At 39.1% G+C, this 25,507-nt stretch overlaps 1 protein-coding gene across 2 annotated transcripts in view; it reads right to left on the bottom strand.

Moving 5' to 3' along the window:
- Positions 1-25,507, bottom strand: part of c10orf71 (chromosome 10 open reading frame 71) — a 39,969-nt gene that overhangs the window by 10,428 nt on the left and 4,034 nt on the right. The window lies entirely within an intron of this gene.

The raw sequence follows: 25,507 nt of genomic DNA, 5'->3' as shown, positions 1-25,507 counted from the left end.
AATCAGTCCTATTGGGTTTAATTAATGTTTTATTGTTTTTTTTTAGTAGACTTAGGGTATGGAGACCCAAATTACGGAAAGACCCCTTATCCGGAATACCATTAGTCCTGAGCATTCTGGATAATGGGTCCTATACCTTTACAAAAAATATAAATGCATATTATACACTAAGGGGCCTATTTATTATGCTTTGTAAAATGAAATTTGTCATAAAAATAATGTGTAAAAGCTGTGCAAAATAAATGGCAAGTTTTGCCATCTGAACACCAGATTTTATGCCATTATTTAGTTTGGGCAGATAAAAAAACGAGTACAGGTAGGGGATCCCTTATCCGGAAACCCATTATATAGAAAGCCCAAATTTTAGGGCGGCATGCTACCCTGCCACAGTGAAATTTTGACATATAGTGGCCATACGGAGCAATGGGGACTTCTCCCCACTGCTCCGTATGGGAGTTTAAATGGCCGCACAGGTCGGTGCGGCGGGGAGGTTTGCTCACACATTCTGAATCTGAGTAGGCAGCTGGCAGGCCGACCCTAGGAGCTTTTTATCAAGGGGTACGTGAGCAATTCTTATCTTGTATTTTACTAAAAAAGATTAGAAAACGCTTGTCATCCAGGGTCCATGGCTAGGCCATTATTTGGGTTCCTCCGCTAGGATTTTTTATATTTTTTTTATTTGTTTAAAGGACAAGGAAAGGCTAAGTCACTTGGGGGTGCCAAAATGTTAGGCACCCCCAAGTGATTTTATCGCTTACCTTGTAACCCGGGCTGGTGCCCCTGTTAGGAGAAAACAGCACCAGCATGGGGTAACTGTAGCGAGCGCTTCCTCCTTCCTGCTTTGTTTTGCCGGCTAATTCCTGGGCCTGGCGCATGCGCATTAGAGTGAAAAGCCGACTTCTCTGTTAAAGCTCGGCTTTTCACTCTACTGTGCATGTGCGCACGAACGAAGCAGGAAGGAGGAAGTGCTGCAGGTACCCCGGGCTGGTGCTGTTCTCTCAGAACAGGGGCACCAGCCCAGGGTAAAAGGTAGGCGATTTAAGTCACTTGGGGGTGCCTAACATTTTGGCACCCCCAAGTTACTTTGCCTTTCCTTCTCCTTTAAAGCTGTTGATTATCTAATTTGATTAGGAGCCGTTTTAGGAGAAAATAATTATGTTTGGTTGAAAAATCCAACATACTGTTCTTCGACTTCAGCTTATTCTTCTGCTTTTATTCCTTCTTCTTCCACTTCTTCTTATTATTATTCTTAGCGCCCCCCATTTTCTAAACACTACTCCTCCTACAGTTTTAGGGGTACAACACCCAAACTCCCCACACTTCTTCACCCTATAGCGGAGCAGGTTGTTTGTGCTTTTCCAAGAGATCCTGCTGCCCATCTTTTTGTGGCGCCACTCCGAACCCCCCAATTTTCCCATTGACTTTGACAGGAAGATTTTCAAACTGCTGCCACTCTTACAGCTTTAAAGCTACACCCCCCCCCAAACATGAATAACATAATCATAGAGTCACTCCAAATTAAACAGCGACATTTGTTGGATGACCCAAGGTGGGAGGGGCCAACAACAACCAAATTTCAATCATTGACTTTTAAGGGCAAATTGAAACTGCTGCCACCCCCCAAACTTGAATCACATACTCATGGGCTCAGCCTGAATGAAAATATGATGATTGTTGGATGCCCAAAAGTGGGCGGAGCTGTGAACAGCCAATCAGATTTTACCTATTGACTTTCAATGTGGAAATTCAACCTGCTGCTATTCTCACAGTAATAGCACCAGGGTCAGGCCCGGATTTGTGGCGAAGCCACAAAGGCCCGGGCCTAGGGTGGCATAAACATAGGGGCGGCATGCCACCCCGCCGCACGCAATTTTTCAAATTTTGCTCCCATACAGAGCAATGGGGACCTCTACCCACTGCTCCGTATGGGAGTTTTAACTTTGACACATGCGCATGCGCGGCGGGGAAGAGGTTGTTTGCTCATGTGCGCTCGCATGGTGGGGGGTGCCGAATGGGGACGGCCTCGGGGTGCCCCATTTAGAAATCCGGCGCTGACCAGGGTCCCCAAACTTATCACAGTTGTTCACTAGGGGACTGCAGTTTTAGGTTTGAAAAGTGGGCAGAGCCACCAAAATCCAGTCAGATTTCACCTATTGCATTTTATTGATTTCATGCCAGGGTTCACAAACTTTGCATAGTCACTCACTGGGTGACTACGTACTCAAGGTAAGGAAAAGTGGGTGGGACCACCAAAAGCCAATCACATTTCTTTCATTGTTTTCAGCTACAATTCTCACATGTTTAATGTCAGGGTTCCCAAACTTTGTCACAGGGTGCCTATGCTCCAAGTTTAGAAAAGTGGGTGGGACCAACAGCCAATCAGATTTCACCAATAGACTTCATACGTTTAAATTTAAACTGTTTTCATTCTTTAAATATTAATATTAAGGTCCCCAAACTAGTCACCAGGTAACTGCAGTTCAGCGTTAGAAAAAGTGGGTGGAGCCACTAACAGCCAATCAGATTTTAACTTTTGATTTTCAATAGGGAAATTCAGCCTGCTGCCATTCTCACAGTATTAACACCAGGGTCACTAGGGGACTGCATTTTTAGGTTTTAAATAGTGGGTGGAGCCATCAAAAGCCAATCAGACTTCACCTATTGAAATTTTTTTGGTTTAAATTTAAAATGCCTTTCTCACACTATTTATGTCAGGTTTCCCAAACTTTGCACAGTCAGTCACTGGCTGACTACGTATTCAGGGTTAGAAAAAGTGGGCGGGGCCACTAACAGCAATCCATTTCCACCCATTAAATTTCATTGGTTTATATTTAAACTGATGCCATTATTTAAGTATTAACTCCAGGGTTGTTAAAGGAACAGTAACACAAAAAAATGAAAGTGTATAAAAGTAACTAAAATATAATGTGCTGCTGCCCTGTACTAGTAAATGTTGTGAGTTTACTTCAGAAAGTCTACTATAATTTATATAAATAAGCTGCTATGTAGCCATGGAGGCAGCCATTCAAAGGAGAAAAGGCACAGGCACATAGCAGATAACAGATAAAACACTATTGTATTCTACAGAACTTATCTGTTATCTGCTATGTAACCTGTGCCTTTTCTCCTTTTTTCCAGCTTGAATGGCTGCCCCCGTGGCTAGACAGCAGCTTATTATATAAATTATAGTAGTGTTACTGTAGCAAACACACCAGTTTTACCAGTGCAGGGCAACAGTGCATTATATTACTTTAAAGCTCTTTTATTTTTTAGTGTTACTGTTCCTTTAAACTTTCCAAAGTTAGTCACTGGGTATTTGCCGTTCAAAGTTTTGCTAACAGCCAATCACATTTCACCTATTTACTTTCAATGGTGAAGTGTAAAATGCTGTCAGTCCCACAATTTTTATCCTTGAGTCCCCAAACTTTGCAAAGTTTGTCACTGGGGGACTGCAGTTTAAAAACAGGAAAAGTGGGTTGGGCCACTAACAGCCAATCAGATTTCATCCGTTGAATTTTATTGGTTTAAATTTAAAATGTGGTCATTCTCACACTATTTATGCGGGGTGCCAAATGTTTGGCACTGGGTGACTTCGACTCAAGGTTAGAAACAGGGACACACCCACCAACCACCAATCACAATTTACCTATTGACTTTTATTGGTTTTAATTTAAACTACTGTCATTCTTTAACTATTAATCCCAGTGTCCCTAAACTTTGCAGAGTTAGTCACTGGGTAACAGCAGTTCCAGGTTAGCAAAAGTAGGCGGAGCCACCAACCACCAATCAGATGCCATACTCTGCCTGCCTATGTGTGCCATAGTCTGCCTGCCCTACCTTGCCTGTGTGTGTGTGTGTGCCATACTCTGCCTGCCCTATACTGCCTTTGTGTGCCATACTCTGCCTGCCCTATCCTGCCTGTGTGTGCCATACTCTGCTTGTTCTACCCTACCTGTGTGTGCCATACTCCACCTGCCCTACACTGTTCGTGTGTGTCATACTCTTCCTTCCTTATGCTGCTTGTGTGTGCCATACTGCTTATGTGTACCTTCCCTGCTTTGCTTGTGGGAGGTTAGCCTGGTGAGGTTTGTTCCAGGGGTTTGTTAGCATTTGTAAATAATTATTATATGGTCCCTAAGGTGTTTAATTATGTGCTGTAGGTTGCTGTGCTATCCACAGGGGAGGTGGAGAAGCCATATGGATTTAAGGGTATTTCGTAATATGACAACTTTTTTCCACATATGAGTGATGGGCGATATCCAAATATTTTTTTTTGGTGAGCTACCACTGTTAATGTGGATATTGTTTTAAAAGTTCTTGTGGTAACATGGGTGTGGTTTAAATTGAGTGTGGTTTAAATTGGGTGTGGTTTAAATTGGGTGTGGTTTAAATTGGGTGTGGTTTAAATTAGGTGTGGTTTAAATTGGGTGTGGTTTAAATTGGGTGTGGTTTTAAAAAGGGAGTGGCCAAAACTGACTTCCATTACTGACCCTTCAGCATGTAGATCAGAAAAATTCTGGTCCTCAGTCCCACAGAAGTTGGACAGCACTGCTTTAGAGTATAATTTTGGACCCTTCTACTCACACATGAAAATCAGTTACTTGGAGGTACATGAAAATCAGTTACTTGGAGGTACCCCAAAGGTACACTTTCCTTTAATGCAAAAGGAACATTACACATGTAATGCAAATAAACATTTACAGGTAATACACCATTATTAATTTTTGGTATGATGTAGTGATATTCTGAGACAATTTGCAACTGGTCTTCATTTTTGCTTTTGAAGCATTTAGCTTTTTGTTAAGCAGCGCTCTGGGATTTCAGCAGCAATTGGGTTGCTATGTTCCAGTTAACCCTAGCAACCAGGTGGTTATTTGAATGAAAGACTGGAATATGATGGAATGAATGTAAGTAATGAGAACTAACAATAACACTTGACAGCTGGAAAGAAGCAGAATGCAAGAATTGCTAGAAATAGTGTATTCTATAACATACTAAAAATTAGAATTTAAATGTACCATTCCTGCTGGCCTGTGGGTAAAAAAAAAATTGAATAAGGGGCCTTTGGATAAATGATCACACTATTACAACAGTATTTCACTTGTAAGGCTACCCAATGGTGTAAATGCCTTTAAAAAATAATAGTATACATTGCAAGAAAATGTGACCTTCTGCCAATATAACATGTATATAGTGAAAAAAAATCCACGCTAAAGACTGTGCATTCTTGGCTTTCATTGACAGTTTCTTATGAGTTCTCAGCACAGCCTTTATCTGTATTGTACTTCTTTTGTGCCAAGCAACATTAGTTCTGGTATAACCTTATGCCTTGTCTCCCTATTTGAGAGATTGCCATTTGAGTTTAACAAGCAGACAGATCAAATGAAATGAATGAAATTAGAAACCAAACAAGAGTTTATCAACATTAACAAATATGAAACTCATGAGTGGAGATGTTCTGTTTAAAACAGTTTAAAAGAGAGAATGCCAGTGCAACATTGTTTTGATTAAATATGAATTTAATTTTACTTATCCAGTTAATAAAATACACTATCCTTTACTACACTTTCTAATCACATTAGTGTTAAGGTTTATTTTTGGAAAAACTAGAACCCCAGTTTTGCATTTTATTCTGGTGTTTACATTTCTTGAAACCTACACTATTTTTAAAGGGGTACTCTACCTCTTAAAATTGATTTTTTGCATTATGAAGAAAAATTCCAAGGAACTATCTAATACACATTAAGGGGCAGATTTATTAAAACTAGAATTTTTCTGACCTGGAAAATCGTATAAACTCGACTTGGTATGTTTTAACAAAAACACGATCATTCTTGAATTTATTAAATGTCACGATAATGTTGGTAGGGTCAAATGAAAATATAGAATTTATTGTCTGAAAATCACAATTTTTTTCAAGCTGAAAAATTTGAAAAAAGTGTGAAATTTATATGGCCATTCATTTCCTTGAATTCTCTTTAGTTCATAAAACTTTTTTCTGCATGTGATTTACTAAAGCGTATGCTCCCGTTTAATAAAATGTACTTGCATTTAAAGAGATGCTCCTTGTGCTTTTGTAAATTGAGCTTGGTGTCGCTCATCCTGCCTCCTGTTCTGAATTGCATTTAGTGCACCAATTGATACATGATACCCTCAGGCCTCAGGGTTTCCACAGTGGCCTGCATTGAGCACACAAGTCATTATGATTGTGAATGCTGGAAATAATGCTGATCCAGTGCAATTCCATCTGATTTTCATAAAAAAGAAAGCAAAATTTTGATGCACACAATTTTGCATCACTTATACCAATAGTATCCAGAAATGCACTATGCACATTGCAGTTGTGTAAATAACCCTTTTATATGTTTATCTTGAATGAACTTTTGTACAAAATTGTACTGTTTCCCCCAACTGTAGTCCGGGCTTTTAGAGACTGCACCTCTGGCAGCTGTTAGAATTGATACAGTAGTTGCTAACATTCCACAGATGCTGCTGAGAAATGTGTCAACAGATGCAGCAATTTGTAGCTGTTCAAAGTCTGGGCCTATATTAATGAGCTGCCAGACTAAAACATCATAGATGCATTGAGCTTTTAAACATCTAAACTTAAACTTAAAAACTGTCAAAATTAAAAGTAGAAAGCAGTTATGAAAAAGTCCTTATTTCTGGTGTACTATTCTAATTCTGAAATCAACTGGTCTGGAAGGTGAACAGCCACTTTAAACCCATAATTTCTTATATAACTTAGAGACAGCAATCACAAAGTTGTAAGCTTCAACATATGATGTTGTTTGTTAAATAATTAGTTCCAGCATGTTTGTTTCCTATTTGCTGTATGTATCCCTTTATTATGCTGCTCCTGTGTCTGTACATCGATCAAATGTTTTGGTTTCTTACCATTACATTAATAGGGAGCATGTGGACCTTTATTCTTTTTCATTTCACACAAGAGGGCTGATTCACTAAAGTGCGTTAAAACGTGCGCTATTTATAGCGTGCGATAAAATTTTATCGCGTCTAAATTTTCGCCACATTAACGCATGATTCACTATACGCATAGTTGCGCTAATTTACGCGCGATATTGCATGCGGCATTTACCGCATGCGTGCTAATTAACGCCTATTATTATGTGCGCTAATAGTCGCCACGTATAAATAGTAGCATATAAATAGTAGCCACATATAAATAGTGCATATAAATAGTAGCATATAAATAGTAGCCACATATAAATAGTGCATATAAATAGTAGCATATAAATAGTAGCCACATATAAATATTTATATGCTACTATTTATATGCGGCTACTATTTATATGCTACTATTTATATGTGGCTACTATTTATATGCACTATTTATATGTGGCTACTATTTATATGCTACTATTTATATGCACTATTTATATGTGGCTACTATTTATATGCTACTATTTATATGCACTATTTATATGCGGCTACTATTTATATGCTACTATTTATATGCACTATTTATATGCGGCTACTATTTATATGCTACTATTTATATGCTACTATTTATATGCGGCAAACTGGAGTCTACATCACTCTAGGGCCAACACAGACTTGAATAAATAACACTGCAAAGTCCATATTTTATTGCCAAAAGCTCATTAACTGTACTTTTCTATAAGTACCGCCTGCCTCAAGTAGGTGTTAATTTTCACATAGTCTAATGCGATATTTAGCACAAATTAACGCATGCGATAATACTGTAGTGAATCGCGCGCTAATTGTCGCGTCTTTTTTAACGCAAAAAAGCGTGCAATAAAAATTAACGCACTTTAGTGAATCAACCCTAAGGACTTTAAAGGTAACCAGTATATACTAAGTAAATTGACATTAGTCCAGTGGCAAAGGCAGCCTGGTTTTAAAAAGATGAATTCTCAGAATATGACATAAAGGGTTTTGTTTGTGTCTGGAATAATTCCACTTTAAGTTAGTAACTAAAAATCAAATCAATACACACGTAATTCCTTTTTGACTAGTATAGAACATGTATAGCTAGATTGTTTAGTAGAGCATGGGGGTACAGTGGGCCCCCTTTATGCAGCATAGGCCTTCTCTATGTGGAAAATTCTACCCCACTGCCAGATCGAATAAAATAAATGGAAAAGCAACAAAAAGTATGCTAGAAGCTCTTTGCAACAAAACTGAAACTGATTTAATTTGTCCAAAAGACAAATGATCCAAAGCAGGGTTGACAATACTCACAATTGTTTGATGTAGAGCAATAGATTAGCAGGTTCAAATTATGTTAAAGGCAGAGCACTAATACACCACTGTGGAGAGTAGCATGGGCAGTAAACGAGTGTCCTTTGGGTTTTCTGGGTCCCAAACAGCAGACCTGGATCAGAGAGAATAAATCTAAGCCTGATTCCCTTGTCACTACATGTGGTCCCTTCACTAGAGCAGCAGATCCTATTAGGAGAATACTCCCTGCTATTTCTCCTAATTGGAGCACAAAAGAACTGCTCTTTCTAGCTATTACTAAACTACCTCATGTTCCCAGAACATGCTATTACAGGACTGACCTGCTCTAAATATATCCTCATTCACGGAGTCCCTGCTCCCCAACTTCTCAAGAGATGATGACTTCTCTAGGGCAACACAGGTTTACTGGGGCCTTGTTGACCCCCAGGCTCAAAGGAACATCCACCTAGTTTAACAGATGCAGGCCAAAGAAGAAGAACCCACCTCCTGCTAAACACTATATTACAGTATGCAGGAAGTAGTCATAAGGCTTATAACCAATAATGAACAAATATGTAAATATAGGAAAAGATACAAGGGCATCTGCCCAGCAACAGGAAACCAGGAAGTGTAGGATTTAAAGTCATAGGGATGTTAACCCTTTGGGTCCCTACACACATATTTAAAACTCTAGACCCAGTTCATTCAGTGAACTCCTGTCCTCTTACCTATATAACAAGTAATCAATAACTATTCTATATCCCATGACGAACCGGGTGTAAGTTTTTATGCACTTAATAGTGTTGTATTGATAACATTTTTAGTTACTGAATTAATCTGGTAATGGAAATGGGTAGGGCAGTAGTCATTTGTACTTTACAGTTGATTTGAAATTGTTTAATGTGGGTAACAAAGTTGTACATAAAAGGCAATTTATGAATAGAACAACTTTCATTATCATAATCTATTAAAGGAGAAGGAAAGGTAAAAACTAAGTAAACAGAAAGGTCTATGTAAATACAGCCATAAGCAATTACAGTAATGCTGATAGAGTCCTCTATCAAAAGCAACACAGGATTACTTGTCTATTTTTTTGTAAACATGATGTTCCAGTGTCTTACTTCCTCTCTAAGAAACATCCTTAATGCCTGGGTATTAATGAAGATGTAGTTGGGAACCAGTTAAAGGGTTTGACAGCTCTGTGTTGGGTTTAAAAAGTAAAATGGGGTAGGTATATGCCAGAGAAAATGAAAGTGGGTGATCACTTAATAAAAAAAGAAAAACCGCTCAATAAATACTAAGATTGACCAGAGTCCTAAAGTGAATAAATATCTGCTATGGGCCTAAATATAGAAACTGTATTAGCAAATTTTCTGGTATTGTTCTAATCAATTTAACCATGACACCGGGCTAGTTAAGAAGGTAACTGGGGAAACCAGTAATAATGTTTTATATGCAGCTCTGGGAACCAGGGTGCACTTACAGTGCCTTTTTAGTTTGCAGAAGTGTAGTTGCCCTTGGTGACTGTATTATTACAGTCACCAAGACTAAACTCTCTACCACCTTGTAACCTTCCATGGAGTTTAGTGTCTGTGCGTTGAATTAGTTGAAGGCAGTTTAATTTCTTTTTAAAGATAAACAGGGCTGAAATGCTGCTACCCTTTGTGAACTTCAGCTGAAAAATTTGCTTGATCTATTAGAGAGAAAGTTGATAGAAAAACCCTACTGAACTCGGGAAAAGGGCTGTAAAGTAAAACTGTATTGTTTACCTTATATTATGGGAATTTATTTAAGGGAAGTTATATCTCATGAAATGTTGGCACAGTCACCTAATATTTGGGGAACTATGAAAAATGTTTGGCTTAAAAGATAGTAGGAATAGAAATTCAGCCAAAACTAAGGCCAGGATTTATGAACCTTTAACAACAAAGAATCTTTTTCTGACTTTATCCGTGTCAGTATATTATAACAAATGAAAGTCACTCTTTATATCCTAGGGTAATCATAAAAGCCCCCCTACTGTGGTCGTGTCAAAAAAAAAAGTAGCAGCCGCATAAAAAAAGTCTTGCAGTACTCGCGTTTCATGAATTTTTCGCAAATTGTTTCACAGTTTTGTGAATTTTTGGGAGAAATGGGACAGATTTGCTCATCACTAGTCTAGATATGCTGGATTGGAATAACACAAACCACACAATAACTGTAGAGAAAAGGAAAGAGGCCAGCAGGGGCCTTGTCACTGCAGTCACTCCTATATAATGCAAAAATCAAAAACGGCCAAGACTATAGTTCAGGGATAGGTTAAGTATTGTCACAAGGGCACGCTATTTACACACGCTATGTACTTCACACTATTTTAAGCCCTTATTGACTGTCACTCTCCCATGACCCTGCAGGCTCATAACCCCCAGGTTCCATGGGAAGCGTAGACAGCACCTTACAGTAAAGAACAAAAGAGGCATGCAAATTAATTGGTAGGGATAAAAATAACTGGTTAATTGTTACTGTATCAAACAACCCGTTGTACCAGCCAGCCCCTGATAACAACATACACAGCAGGCCGCCTTGTCAGCATGTAACAATTACCCGCCGTACCAAGGCCAATTAATCCATTATATTGGACTTGGCCCTTCTCCACCAAGACAAGGCCCTCTCAAGCGCATCCTGAATACCCATATTAAATATGTCCAAGCCTATATTGGACAAGTGTATCCTGTCCGCTGCATACAGGCCTTCCCCACCATTTTCCAATTCATGATGTCTATGTACCATAAAATTCAGAGTCTTAGCAAATTTTGCCACAGAGAAATTTACCTTCTTACAACACTTCTCAAGAGGCCGAAGGTATCCCTCTTGTGACCATAATAGTCTTACCCAACCAAATAATCCTGCCTTTTCCTAACTGGTCTGTTTTTCACCTTCTAATCAAAACCCTTAGCTTTTCCTTAACAACCTTCACATCATCTAAGTAAAGGCCACCTGGCACCTTTTAACTGCTAGAAACCGCTTCACTGACCCTCAATGCTGCAAAAAAAGGAAAAAAACAAACACAGTTCTAAACAGCACTTGCTGATATAATGTATTAATACTTAATATTAAGAGAGTTATTGGCTTTCTGCCATCAGCAGGTCTTCTGACCCTGCCAATACCCTTGACAATTTGCTTTACCAAAAAGGATTTTGTGACATCTATCCTATTTAACAACTTGAGCCAAAACAAAATTCCTGCCAACTGTTTTTGTATTGCTCCAGCCGACTGCTGAGCTTGACCTTGTTCCAGCACATACCATATAATGATTTTTCCATTATCCAAGCCAAATTCCTGGTGAATGTAATCCCTGAATGCCATCCAATTGCTCCAGCTTTGTATATATGACTGCCAAGTTTTTTCCACCAATGAACAGCTTAACCATTGCTGAACTCTGGCAGTGCTAGGTCCCATAGATAACCAGGACAGGCAGTCCCCTGACGATCCAGGTTGCTGTACAATTCCCAGAGCCTGTGAAACTGGAACAGAGTGCATTGGCAACATGGTTTGGTTTACCAGGAATATGCTTAACTTTGACCCATATATTCCATTTAAGTGCTCTAAAAACAACTTGCCTCAGCAGGTGCAAAACTGGTGGGGAGTCAGAGGAAAGGTTATTAATCACCCTGACCACTCCCAAGTTGTCACAGTTCCAAAGAATTCTCTGATTGGCCTATTGTTCTCCCCATACCTCAAAAATAACCAACAATGGAAAAAATTCTAAAAGTACTAAATTTTTAGTAAGGCCCTGTACAACCCAAGTAGCAAGCCAAGAATCTGCACACCATTGATTATTCAGAACTGCACCGAAACCTGCAGAGGCTGCTGCATCTGTGTAGAGCTGAAGCGCTGTGCTATTCCTAAAACCACCTTGCCAGTAGACACGGCCATTAAAATCTGAGAGAAATTGGTTCCAAATCCTTAAATCATCTTTAACCTCAACTGGCACCCTGATGTGCCAGCCAGGGTTAGAGATACCCGCAATGATAGAAACTAAACGCTTCATGAAAACTCTTCCAATTGGTATGACCCTTGTAATGAAATTGAGGTGACCAATAAGAGACTGCAAATGTTTCAGTTTAACTTTTTTGGCAGAAATAGTAGCTGAAATTAAACTTGAGCTTATCTGCTGGCAACCTGAATTCTCTATGCACAGAATCAATTTCTATTACAAGAAATTGTAAAACAGTAGTTGGCCTTACTGTTTTATTAGGCGACAAGGGAATACCAAATTTGTGCGCTAACCACATAAAATTTTGGAGAAGAAAATGACAACACTCAGAGTTAGCTGGGCCAAGAAACAAAAAATCGTCCAAATAATGCACCATTGTAGTGCAACCCGTGACAAATTCCACTGCCCATTGTAAAAAACTGGCAAATGCCTCAAAGTAATAACAAGAAAATGAACATCCCATCGGGAGGCAACGGTCAAATTAAAAATGCCCAACAAAATGAAAACTCCAACAGTTTGTAACATTCAGGGTGAATGGGCAGTAGCCTAAAGGCAGCCTCTATATCGCTCTTAGCCATTAAAGCTCTCTGACCATAGCATTGTACAATACAATGGCACTGTCAAAAGAAGCATAAGAAACTGTGGACAGCTCACCGCCAATGCTGTCATTGCCTGAACCTCCAGATGGGAAAGACAAATGATGAATTAGCCTAAAAGATCCAAGTTTCTTTTTGGGAACCAATCCCAATGGTGAAACCCTTAAATCCGAAAAGGGGGGCTCTATGAATGGACCAACAACCCTACCCAAAGCAACTTCTTTTTGAATTTTCTCAGCAACCAATTGAGGGTTCACCCTAATGGATTTTAAATTTTCAGGAAAAGGGTGAACTCCCAGCCGGTCCGCTGAAGGAATCCAAAAACCAGGCTCAAATCCCTTCTCTAATAAAACCGTCATCTTCCGCTTTGCGTACAACATTAGGTATGGAAGCATTGCGGCTAACCTCACTGGTGTTATCTGCTCTATTACCGGGTTCTTTGGGGGGATGATTTAGCCTGACCTGACATGAATCGCTTGACACAATGAAAAGCAGTATGCCCACCCCCACAATGCGCACATTCATGCTTAAATCGACAATTAGCCTGCCAGTGATATGACGACTCTTTAAAAGCCAATTATACAAAGTATCCTACAATAAACAGTTACAAAGTCTATAAAAAACATTTCAAGCTGAAGCTTTCGTTTAAACCTTGAGTGGAAAGAGAATCCAGTTTTTTAATCCACACTGCTTCTCTTTTTAATAATTGTTTAGTCAAATTTCCAAGTAATTATTTCATTATTTCATTATTTACAATTTTAACTTTAACGTCTAAAAACGCTAATTCCTGTTTAGATTGTTCCGATGTGAATTTAATGCTACCATGCACCTGATTTAGCTCTTGTACCATTAATGCAAACTGTTCTGCTGTTCCATTCCAAAACAAGAAAATGTCATCCACATAGCGCAAATAATAGAGAATGCGCTCATTCCAATTTTTATTACTTAAAAAAAAAAATTGTAAATAATGAAATAATAACTACCATGCACTATAAACCTAGTGACTGTAATACTATTTTATTGCCTAACAGTTGTCACCCTCCGGCTGTATTTAAAGGTCTTTCATACAGCCAGTTGAGTAGAGTCAGACGGATTACATCTAGCGAGGAGTTATATGAGGCAGAAGCACAGGGTATGGTTAAAAAATTTGTGCAGAAAGGCTACAATGAGAAACAACTTAATCAAATTAAGCAGGATTTAAAACGAGTAAAATGTGAGGAGTTACTAATCAAGAAAATACAACTGAAGAAAAATAAATCTGAGAGAGTGGCATTTGTGTCAACTTTTGGTAGCCACACCCATAATATAAATAAAATAATTTTAAAGCACTGGAACATGTTACAAGACGATCATGAAGTAGGCAAATTGTTTAAAGAGACCCCACTATTTTCATATAGGAGGGGGAAATCAATAGGACAGGTTTTGTCCAAAAAGGTTTGGCAAAAAGAAAAGAAAAGTGGGTTATTAGCACCCCTCAAATCAGGTACATTCACGTGTGGCGATTGTGCACATTGTACAGCTATTATCAGAGGGGATACGATCGCTCATCCCACTAAAGGTACACCAATTCGAATTCAAGGACATTTTACGTGTAACAGCTCTGGGGTAATTTAAATGATAAAATGCCCATGTGGGGTCCCTTATGTGGGGCAGACAGCTAGAGCAATAAGAACCCGTTTAAATGAACATAAAAGTAATATAAGGAACTATATACCAGAGAGAGAAAAAGAAAAATCTGAACAAGAAAGTGGAAAGAAATATATCTGAATTATCTGTGGCCAAACATTTTTATGCAGCTAAGCATTCAATGGCACAAGTCAGATGGGTAGTATTAGAACAAGTCCATTTACTTAGAGGTGGAAATTTGACTAAACAATTATTAAAAAGAGGCAGTGTGGATTAAAAAACTGGATTCTCTTTCCCCTCAAGGTTTAAATGAAAGCTTCAGCTTGAAATGTTTTTTATAGACTTTGTAACTGTTTATTGTAGGATACTTTGTATAATTGGTTTTTAAATGTGATACTTTGTATTTATGGTTATATGTTTTACAGATTATGAAGCATAAATGACTCCTATGAAGGGGATTGTCGATTCACATAACTGAATGTCTGCTTGGGATTGTTTGGTATTGCAGCCGTGATGAGGTTAATGGGTCACATGGTAGTGTCACATGGTCTGTTAAGGTATTTAGTGAGTAAATTGTTCACTTGTGTGTATTGCACCTGAAGAAGGGGTCACCCCTGAAAGCTTGTGCTGTTTGTTCATTTCTGCAAATAAATGATTTAAAGGCATTGCCCACACACTGGTGTGCTTCTTCCCCTTTGCAAAGATACATGGAAAAAAGGCTTGGGAGCAGCTGTGGAAGTCAAGCACCCTTTGAGAACATGTATGTAAGTGGTGTGCTGAAGATTTTTCTTTATGACTCATTAAAAGCCTAACAAGTTTTGTATTTTACTGGGGCTTTGGCTCCTGCAGGAGGACCCTTACCCTGTGACCTAGGAATCAGCATGCCCATCTAAAGATCAATGTCCTTGGACCCCCAAGGAATGGATCTCTGAATGGCCATCTTCTGACGGAAACAGTCATCATAAATAAACCAGGCAATACCACCATAAGCTTTATAAGTTTCTAAAATAATCTCAATATGTTTGAACAACCCTGGGCTTAACTGTGGCTGATTACCACAAATTCTTTTGATGCTGGCAGCAAAGAAAGCAAATCAACATACTCACTCCTGGTAATCTTGTCCTTGACCGCCTGGGGGAGATGCAAACCTAAAGGTGTAGCGTCACATAATATGGAATCTCTAAATGCAAATTCAGAAACCCCTGCGCCAGAGGTGATAGCTTTGCCGCTGCGCCAGAGGTGATAGCAGAAACTAAAGCATTTAAAACATCCAGTGCTGGAGCCTGCATGCCTGTAGAGCTAAGGTTGGCAGCAGGGATAGGGGCAGCTACAGACCTGCTAGTGCCTGTACTGCTGGTGGAAGCTATGGCAGGGGGAGGAGTGTTACAGCTTCTGGGTACCTGAGACCCCATACTGCCACTTGCATCAGCTGCAGATGGGGTCCCAAGCACAGGGGGGGACATAGAAGGCCAAATCCCAGCAGCCTCCTCTGGATCAGGAACGGACCTCTTAGCCGGCGCTAACTTCAAAGCCGGTGGCTTCCTCTTGGCTGTCTACTTAGGTTGCGGTGCCTGGCGTCATGTTGCCATGGAAACCCGAGGCTTTGCACTGCTCACTCCTGCAGCGCCACTCCTCAGTGACATCATCACGCAGGGGGTCGCTTTCTCCTACAGCGGGCTTGGAGATCTGCGCAGGGCTGCTACCGATGCAGGCTGACACTGGGACCACAATGCCTGGATATCTTCATTGCCGGCTTCTGTCTAGATCCACCAGATGATTTCTTGAAGCTTGCTCTACATAGTCGCTTGGCATCGGACTCACTGGCTCTTCACAAATCTGTCCCACGCTGAATGCAGGTATCCCACAGGAATTCCAGCTTTTATACTCATAGTTTTCCCGGGCTTAGTCCATTACTACCAGCTGACCCCCATAACAATCAATCAGTATATTGTAAATAGTGTGCCCTTGTGACTATACTTAACCTGTCCCTGAACTATAATGTACTTCACATTATTTTAAGCCCTTATTGGCTGTCACTCTCCCATGACCCTGCAGGTTGCAGGTTCCATTATATGAGTTCATGTGGAATTTAATTATTTAAAAATGGTTTAGGTAGTGCCTTATGTTTTATGATATACATTTAATCCTCTCTCTTTTCTTTTAACCCTCCCTGTTAGTTTGGCACTTCCTTTTCCTATTTAGATTCTACTTGGCTTATCTCCCCACTGGCTGAACTGTGTAGCTAATGATTTGGTTGTTAAATCGCCCAAGCAAGCCCTTAGCGCTGCAAATGGGCAGTCTATTACTTTGTTCTCTTATTTATTTTAGCTATTAGATTAATAGGTATATTTTGTGCTTATTCTCCTCTCTCTAATTTCTTTGTCCTTTGACTAGTTATATTTAACTACCAGGATATACTATTCTTTTTGTGTTTCTCCTTTTTTTTCTTATACACACAAATTATTTTTTTTTACATAATCCACACTTAAAATGCGCCTACATATAGTTTCAGTGAACGTTAAATGGCTTAATTGTCCTCAGAAAAGAAAAACAGTACTTAACTGGGCAAGGGACTCTAAAATTGATATTCTCTGCCTCCAAGAGAGACACTTTAAAGCCAACTTCCACTCTTTGCTTAAATCTCCTTATTACTCAGAAGTTATTTATAGTTACATAGAACATAGTTACATAGGGTTGAAAAAAGACCAGAGTCCATCAAGTTCAACCCATCCAAGTAAACCCAGCACACACAACCCACACCTACCAATCTATACACTCATATACATAAACTATATATACAACCACTAATACTAACTCTAGATATTAGTATCACAATAGCCTTGGGTATTCTGATTGTTCAAGAACTCATCCAGGCCCCTCTTAAAGGCATTAACAGAATCTACCATTACCACATCTCTAGGAAGGGCATTCCACAACCTCACTGCCTTCACCGTGAAAAACCAGCTACGCTGCTTCAAATGGAAGCTCCATTCCTCTAATCTAAAGGGGTGACCTCTGGTGCGTTGAGTGTTTTTATGGGAAAAAAGAACACCCCCTATCTGCCTATAATCCCCTCTAATGTACTTGTACAGAGTAATCATGTCCCCTCGCAAGCACCTCTTCTCCAGAGAAAAAAACCCCAACCTCGACAGTCTAACCTCATAGTTTAAATCTTCCATCCCCTTAACCAGTTTAGTTGCACGTCTCTGCACTCTCTCCAGCTCATTAATATCCTTATTAAGGACTGGAGCCCAAAACTGCACTGCATAATCAAGGTGAGACCTTACCAAGGACCTATAAAGGGGCAAAATTATGTTCTCATCCCTTGAGTCAATGCCCTTTTTTAAACAAGAGAGCACTTTATTTGCTTTAGTAGCCACAGAATGACACTGCCTGGAATTAGACAACTTGTTATCTACAAAAACCCCTAGATCCTTCTCCATTAAGGATACCCCCAACAAACTACCATTCAGTAGATAGTTCGCATTTATATTATTTCTACCAAAGTGCATAACTTTGCACTTATCAACATTGAACCTCATTTTCCAGTTTGCTGCCCAGTTTTCCAATTTTTTCAAATCGCTGTTCAAAGCGGCAGCATCCTGCATGGAACGTATAGTTTTGCACAATTTAGTGTCATCAGCAAAAATAGAAACAGTACTGTCTATGCCCACCTCCAGGTCATTAATAAACAAGTTAAAAAGCAAAGGACCAAGGACTGACCCCTGCGGTACTCCACTAACCACACTGGTTCAATTAGAAAATGTTCCATTTACCACCACTCTTTGTAATCTATCCTTAAGCCAGTTCTCTATCCAATTACAAATATTATGTTCTAGGCCAATATTCCTCAATATTCCTCAATTCCTCAATTAAACTTCTGTGAGGTACTGTATCAAACGCTTTAGCAAAGTCCAAGTAGATGACATCAACTGCCATTCCAGCATCAAGGTTCCTGCTCACCTCCTCATAAAAGGTGACTAAATTAGTCTGGCAAGATCTGTTACGCATAAAACCATGCTGGCACAAACTTATAGTATTGTGAACTGCAATGTATTCAAGTACCCTATCCCTTATTCCCCCTTCCAAAAGTTTTCCTACTACTGATGTCAGACTAACAGGCCTATAGTTTTCAGGCTGAGAATGGGATCCCTTTTTAAATAACGGCACCACATTAGCAATTCGCCAGTCTCTCGGCACCATGCCAGACCTCAACAAATCCTGAAAAATTAAGTGAAGAGGCTTGGCAATCGCAGCGCTCAGCTCATTTAATACCCTGGGATGAATCCCATCCAGTCCTGGACCTTTGTTTACCTTTGCATGTTCAAGTCTCTTTTGAATTTCCTCCCGAGTGACCCATGCGTCAGTAGCTAAATTACTAGAACTGGGCATATTAAAAGGGAAGCCTTCATTAGCTGGCTCCTCAGATGTATAGAAAGATGAAAAATAAGAGTTTATGCTAATGCACCTGTAAAAAAAATGGTGTTGCCATTTTGATAAAAAAACTCTATACCAATCTCCATTAAGGAGACATATCAGGACCTACATGGCAGGTTCTTACTGCTAAATTTTGAAATGTACTCCCAAAAGTCTTCCATTCTTAATGTATATGCCCCTAATGCACAAGTTAAATTTATAAATAAAGCTTTGAAAATTCTACCAAACTCTTTTTTAGACCATAGACAAGGAATCATTTTAGGTGATTTTAATATAGCTCCAGACCCTTATTTAGACAAATTTCCAATCCTTAAAGGTCAAGCATTACGTACCCCAACAATTCATGGAAAAAGTTTATATAGGCATTGCCACCTGGACGGACCATGCTCCGGTAGGTCTTCACCTCAATCCATCTGCTTTTTCCTCTCCAAGTTCTTTATGGAAACTGAACAATTTAATTTTATCCAGCCCCAAGAATTTAGACCACTTAATTAAGCTTACAGAGGACTTTAAATCCTTTAATCCTCAGACAGACTATAGTCTGGACTTACTGTGGTGTACCTACAAAGTCTTTATAGGAGGCCATATCATAGCCTTGACCTCTGACCTAAAAAAACAAGCAAAAGACTCTACTTGAGCTCCATGATCAGTTGACTAATGAATTATCCAAACTTAAGAAAAAACCTACCGAGGCTAGTTACCAAAAGGTGACAATGCTAAAACAAAAAAAAAACAACATAAATTCTGAAAAATTGCATTGTAACTGTTGATGCTGAAACAAAAATACTACTCAGAGGATGATAAAAAGGGAAAACTGCTGACCAACAAACTTAAAGAGGTGAGAGCTAAAATGAAAATAGAGAGCATTAAAACCTGTGATGGTAAGGTATTAATGGATCTAAACCAAATTGCACAAGAATTCGCTAACTATTACTCAACCCTTTACAACTTAAGCAAAGATGCAAACATCCCACAACCCTCACAGACCAATACTGACAATTTTTTACTCTACCTTTATCCCAACAGCATAAAGAACAACTAAACCAACCTATCTCAGCAGATGAAGTTTTGCAAGCAATCAAAAAAATTAAAAAACAATAAAGCCCCAGGTCCCGATGGATTCACTAATAATTTTTACAAAAAATTCATTTCCACTATTTCCCCGCTTTTAACCCAGCTATTTAACAATTTAAGTTGTATCCCCTCTCCCCGTTCTGAGCTATTTCAAGCGACTATTACTACTATCCCAAAGCCAGGAAAGGACCCCAATTTTGTAACCAATTACAGACCAATCTCTTTATTAAACTGAGACATAAAAATCTATGCAAAAATACTCGCCACTAGACTGAATCCCATATTAAAAGTTAGCAAATTACCAAGTAGGCTTTGTTCCCACTAGACAAGCCCTGAACAATACTAGAAAATTAATCAACAAAGCTCTTCTAGCTTGCTCTCACAAATTACCCTGTTTGACCCTATCCTTAGATGCTGAAAAAGCTTTTGATAGAGTAGCAGTATTAATTAAATTCGGCTTTTCTGATTTTTTATTTTTTTTTAACAGTGTTTTATCCCTTTATTCCCGGATATCCAAAAGGATTCAGGGATACACAATTGGCACCCATTATTCGCTGACGATGTTATCATTACAATTACTGACCCGGTTAACTTCTTACCAGTTCTATTCCAAATTCTCCAGCAGTTCTCCGCAGTCTCTTACTATAAAATCAACACGACAAAAACAGAGGCACTACCCATTTGGATCCCAAACTATATTTTTGTTGCAATTGAAATCGTCTTACAAATTTGAATGGCAGCAGTCTTCCATAAAATATAAAGTTTTTCTGTTAAAACTTTACCCCCATGTTCGCAGTATTTCAAAAACGTACACAGGATTGGATGTATAAAGATATTTCATGGCTTGGTCATGTAATCTGTTACCAAAAATTCTATACTTATTTAGAACTATCCCAATATCCATACCTGTCAAACTTTTTATATCATTACAAGGGCTACTATCCAAATTTATTTGGTAAAAAGGAAAACCCAGAACCGCATATATCACAATGGCAAAACCAAAGAATAAAGGAGGACTAGCCCTTCCTAACTTTAAAAAGTACTACCAAGCCTGTCACCTTAACTTTCTACACCAATTTTTTTATACAATCAATCCCCCTCAATGGATACTACAAGAACAGTCAGTCATACCTTATACTGACCTCTCTATTACTTCTGTGAAGTAATAGATTATGAACAGGACAAGAGACACATTTACCTACTACCATAGCTACAATCAAAATCTGGGACATGCTCATTCATTCTGGTAATTTGAAGGATGGACTGTACCCTTTATTTCCTATATCTGGGTTCCAAAAACTAATAGATAACCTGAATCTAACCCCCTGGAAACAAGCGAATATTCTCACTTTTTCATACCTGTCCCACAACTCGCTACTCCAACCCTTCACTTACTTAAGGAACAAATTTAACGCAAATACAAATACAACTTTTTTCTCCTACCTGCAACTTTCCAGCTATTTAAAAACCAGTTCACTACAGACATTAAAAACCTTACCAACACATCAAAAGTGGCTCACTACTACTGATACAGCAATCTTCAAAAATCTCCCAATATTATGTCATGCTGCTGGAAATAACTTCACGTGAAATGGACCCTTTTACCAAAAAATGGGAATCTGAAATTAATACCACAATTGATCTCATAGATTGGAAGATAGCTTTCTCTGTACTTCTTTCATCTATCCCAGTGCTGTCCAACTTCTGCGGTGCCGAGGGCCGGAATTTCTCTAGCATACATCGTGGAGGGCCACTAATGGAAGCCAGTTTTGACCCCTCCCCTTTTTAAAACCACACCCACTTCAGACCACACCTATTTTATCACAATGGTGGTAGTGCTGCAAAAACCCAATTGCTTGGTCCTTACTGCGGGGATATCAACCGTCATATGTGAAAGAATTATATTATATCATATTAAGATATACCCTTAAATCCATATGCCCCTTTGGATAGCACAGCAACCCCCAGCACATAATAACACACCTTAGGGACCATTTAATGGCAATTTCAACCTGCTAACAAACCCCTGCAAGGTTCACCTCCCACAAGCAGCAAAAAGCAGGCAGAGTATGGCAGACACAGGCAGCACTCTGCCTGTCCTATGCTGCTTGTGTGTGCCATACTCTGCCTGCCCTAACCTGCCTGTGTGTGCCATACTCCACCTGCCCTATGCTGCCTGTGTGTGCCATACTCTGCCTGCCCTTAGCTGCCTGTGTGTGCCATGCTCTGCCTGCCCTATGCTGCCTGAGTGCCATACCCTACCTGCCCTATGCTGCCTATGTGCCATAATGTGCCTACCCTATGCTCCCTGTGTGTGCCATACACACAGGCAGCATAGTCCAGATAGTACCTACAATGTCTGAGGTGTGAACAGGTGAACAATGTGGGTGATTACAGCCCGAGCCTAAGGTGTGAACACTGCAGGGGATGAACAATGCAGGGATTCAAAGGTGTAAACAGTACAGGGGATTATATTTTTAAACAATACATGGAAATTACAGCCTAAATCTCAGATGAGAACCTTGCAGGGGGCCAGTTAATCTCAGTACTGATACCATTTAAAGTTTACACAAAGGTAAGCCATCAAAGCAGCCAGACAGGTGGGGGGGCCACACAGAGGGGGGTCCGATCTATCTGATCAATCCGCCTTCTTGAGTCCAGTGTGAAACTAATGTACAGATGGTATATGACTCCTGCAAAACTCTATAGAATCTATAGAATCTTCTCAGCCACAGCATCCAATAAATGCTGGAGAAACTGCAACCAGGTTGGAACGTTTATCCACATATGGTGAGACTGTCCTAAAATTTGTGAGTTCTGGTCCTTGATATTCTCAATCCTAAAAGAAATACTCCAAATGTCCATTGCAACTTCCTCCAGAAATGCTCTCCTTAACTTAGACTTGGGCCATATTACCTGGAATAAAAAGTGCTTTATAATACACATCCTAGCAGCATCCCGCTTTTTAATAGGAAGAAACTGGAAATTAACAGTGATCCCAACACTAAATGACATATCACTCTTAATTAATAATAACAATACCATGGAATATTATAACGCCAGGAATAACCATTCCTTGCACAAGTACCACACCAAAAGGGATCCATGGAACACCAGCAAATACACAGGAAAATTCATTTCAGTTATATTAACAGATCTTGCTTAAGTTCAAACCCCATGATTTAACTGGATTTTGGACATATCTATAACTTTCCATTGGGCCCTTTAACTCAGAAGCAAAATCAAGACAATACAGATGGTTTCCAATTGCAATCTTTATTTTATTTTATCTTATTTTTTTTATTTTACTCACATTTTCTTTTTATACTCTGGTTTTCATTTTTCATACAACATCAAGCCCTTAGTGCTCATCTTTCTCTTTTCTTTTCTCTTCCCTTTCTCTGTCTGCATCTCTTGCTTTTCCGCTACTATTATTGGTTATTTGTTAGTTATATAATTGGTGAAGCCATAACCAACTTAAAAAATATTTGTATAACTTATGACGCAATGTTTTGTTGTATCACTTTTACTTCATACATGCTCCTATCTAACTGTAACAATGGTGTTATCAACCTTTCCTCACTAATAAAAAAAATTTAAATTAAAAAAAAATCAAAAACACAATAAATACTAAAAAACTGCATCTGTACAGCAACTAGAATAGAGTGACAACCTCCTAACTAATATAGCAATATGTTTACAGTTAATGGACAGTGAATATAAATTCATCCAATAAAAATACATCATAATGCATTCAAACATGGCGCATACTGTATGCATCTGCTTTTATCTAATTATGTATAATGCAGGTTGTACACCATGTTGTTGTTTTTGTTCACCATCATAAGTAACTGTAGTAGTGATAACATGATATTCTGTAAGCACCTGGATTAGTTACATAAAGAATTGTGCCATGGTAAATAGTCAGTGAGCAATACTGAGGGAAAACATCCAAGTTGTTATTATGGGGGACTTAAATTATCCGGACATTGACTGGAGTAATGGGGTGGCTAAGTCAGAAAAAGCTAGTAGGTTTGTAAATATGCTAAATGACAACTTTTTATTTCAGGCGGTTCAAGAACCTACTAGGAATTACTCTATTTTGGACCTGGTAATATCTAATAATACTGAACTCATCTCTAACATTTGTGTGGGTGAGCATTTGGGGAACAGTGATCACAACATGGTCTCCTTTGAGATAATGCTGCAGAGACAGCTCTATAAGGGAGTAACTAAAACGCTCGATTTTAGACGTGCAGACTTTGCCAGTATAAGGGCATCTCTGCAATGTGTCAACTAGGAAAGGCTTTTCATAGGGTTAGACACAGAAGGAAAATGGAACATCTTTAAAACATTGCTTTGCAGGTATACACAACAGTATATTCCCCTTGTAAGCAAGGAGAGGCATCGCAAAGCAAAACCTTTATGGCTGAATAAAAGTGTTAGTGTCGAGGTTGGTAAGAAAAAACGTGCTTTTAAAGCATTCAAGTTAGCTGGGACAGCAGAAACTTTGATCAGGTACAAGGAAGCAAATAAAGTGTGCAAAAAAGCTATCAGGCAAGCTTAAATAGAGATGGAAAGGGATATTGCAGCTAGGAGTAAAATAAATCCAAAATTATGTTTTAGTTATGTGAATAGTAAAAAAATGAAGCAAGAAGGGGTGGGAACCTTATTATCACGGGGGGGTAAGTTGGTTGATGAGAACGGGAAAAAAGCAGAAATTTTGAACTCTTATTTTTCATCTGTCTATACATCGGAGCCAGCTAATGAAGGCTTCCCTTTTAATATGCCCAGTTCTAGTAATTTAGCTACTGACGCATGGGTCACTTGGGAGGAAATTCAAAAGAGACTTGAACATGTAAAGGTAAACAAAGGTCCAGGACCGGATGGGATTCATCCCAGGGTATTAAATGAGCTGAGCGCTGTGATTGCCAAGCCTCTTCACTTAATTTTTCAGGATTCATTGAGGTCTGGCATGGTGCCGAAAGACTGGCGAATTGCTAATGCGGTGCTGTTATTTAAAAAGGGATCCCATTCTCAGCCTGAAAACTATAGGCCTGTTAGTCTGACATCAGTAGTCTGGAATGGCAGTTGATGTCATCTACTTGGACTTTGCTAAAGCGTTTGATACAGTACCTCACAGAAGGTTAATGATCAAATTGAGGAATATTGGCCTAGAACATGATATTTGTAATTGGATAGAGAACTGGCTGAAGGATAGATTACAAAGAGTGCTGGTAAATGGAACATTTTCTAATTGGACCAGTGTGGTTAGTGGAGTACCGCAGGGGTCAGTCCTTTGCTTTTTAACTTGTTTATTAATGACCTGGAGGTGGGCATAGACAGTACTGTTTCTATTTTTGCTGATGACACTAAATTGTGCAAAATTATAAGTTCCATGCAGGATGCTGCTGCTTTGCAGAGCGATTTGAAAAAATTGGAAAACTGGGCAGCAAACTGGAAAATAAGGTTCAATGTTGATAAGTGCAAAGTTATGCACTTTGGTAAAAATAATATAAATGCAAAGTATCTACTGAATGGTAGTTTGTTGGGGGTATCCTTAATGGAGAAGGATCTAGGGGTTTTTGTAGAT

The sequence above is a fragment of the Xenopus tropicalis genome, chromosome 7 (genome assembly GCF_000004195.4).
Source record: "Xenopus tropicalis strain Nigerian chromosome 7, UCB_Xtro_10.0, whole genome shotgun sequence".
Lineage (NCBI taxonomy): Eukaryota > Metazoa > Chordata > Amphibia > Anura > Pipidae > Xenopus > Xenopus tropicalis.
Note: the sequence above shows the minus strand (reverse complement) of the source record. Positions and strands in the feature narration are given on the sequence as shown.